Genomic DNA, 1,632 nt, shown 5'->3' with positions numbered 1-1,632 from the left:
TGCCGCCACACCGAGCCGGACCGCAGCAGACACTGAGAGGCACGGGGCACCAGCACGGGTGAGCGGACACGAGACATCAAGAGCATTTATCGGATCAGGATGCAATCCTTCAGCCTCTCCCCCTGCACTCCACAGCCTCCTACAAAACTGTAGCCGAAAACCAGACGGGGGGTACGGAGGTGCCCGGGCAGCTGCGACACCTCTGCTAAAGGTGATCCACTAATGCAGTCTCCGAGCTGCAAGCCGGACCCAGACCTGGAGGGTTTAAACCTCTCGCTAAGCTCTTTAAGAAACCACTTCCAGTGGGCAGAAATACCTGTCCTAAGCAATTGCCGGTACGAGGTATCAAAACAAACCCAGCCACAACCCCTCTCCAGCCAGGTCAGGTCAGGAGCGGGGATTACGGCAGCGGCGCTGGGGAAACCCTGCTGGGACAAATCCTCAGCACCTGCTTAACCCATCGCACACGATAATCACACCAGCATCCCGATGGCAACGGACGCTGCCGTGCCTTCCCTGCCAGATTTCCAGCTGCGCCCGTCACCGCACCGGCCGCCCTCGGGTCCCTGGCTGCTCTCGGCCATAGCCGGCCACCGGCTGTAGACAATGGCCCACGTGTGCCATGGCCGGGCTCCGTGCCGACGCTGCGCGCACGCACACACGCACACACTCACCGGTGCCACCGCGCGTCCCCTCTGTCCACGTCGCTTGCCAAGCAGGTGGCTCTCCCGCAGCCAGGGTAGATGATTTCCTTCCAAGCCCACTGAGACCGTCATTGGTATCAATCATTAACAGTCACCACAGCTGCCGGCAGTCTTAACCCCCTCGGCACCACACTGCTGCGGGACGAGCACGGGAAAGCATCCTCGGCTTGCGCTGTCTTGAAAGCCCCTTTAACAGCACCGCAGCATGGCAGGCCACTGCAGCCCAACCCGCCGGGGTTGCAAAGGGGTTTCCAAGGGGCTCCGCACCCACCGGGGACCCGCAGCCATCCCCACAGTGTCATGTCTCTATGCACCCCAAACCGCTCCCTCGGCAGCGTGGGCCCCAGGAGCAGCCCTGCATGTTCCCATGCAGCCCCAAGGCCGCATCCCCCAGCCAAGCCATAAGCAGCTCAGCCACGGGGAAGCCCCAATCTCCCCCATCCTTGGGGGCAGCCCGCAGTGGCCATCCCCGGGGGGCCGAGCCCCACAGCCCTCTGTCCCCCGAGGAGCAGGGCAGCGTGGCAGGGCAGGGGGCTGCTCCCCCCCGGCTGCCTGCAGAGGCAGGAGGCACGTCCATCCCCTCCTTGCTGTGGGAGCTGGGGCAGGACAGGATCTCTCAGCTCAGGGGTCGCAGAGCTCTCCCTCCGCGCAGCTTTTCCAAGGAACATCAATGGCTGTAACTTTATCCAAGCGTGTTTACAATCCAGCCGTGGCTCTTGGCTCCCTTAGCTGCACCGGGGGCCAGCTCGGCTCCTGAGGCTGCCGCTCAGCCGGCACACGGTGCTGCCAGCGCCCTGATGCCAGGGTCTCCTGCACGCCGCATTACCCACGGGGCTGTCCGGATCACCGCCGTGTGCATCCCCATGGAGAGGGGACACAGGCACCCGGAGCTGGAGGAGGAGTGCAGGGGCTGTTCCTATGTCTGAGG

The sequence above is a fragment of the Aptenodytes forsteri genome, unplaced genomic scaffold (assembly GCF_000699145.1).
Source record: "Aptenodytes forsteri isolate BGI_AS27 unplaced genomic scaffold, ASM69914v1 Scaffold142, whole genome shotgun sequence".
Taxonomy (NCBI): Eukaryota; Metazoa; Chordata; class Aves; order Sphenisciformes; family Spheniscidae; genus Aptenodytes; species Aptenodytes forsteri.
Note: the sequence above shows the minus strand (reverse complement) of the source record.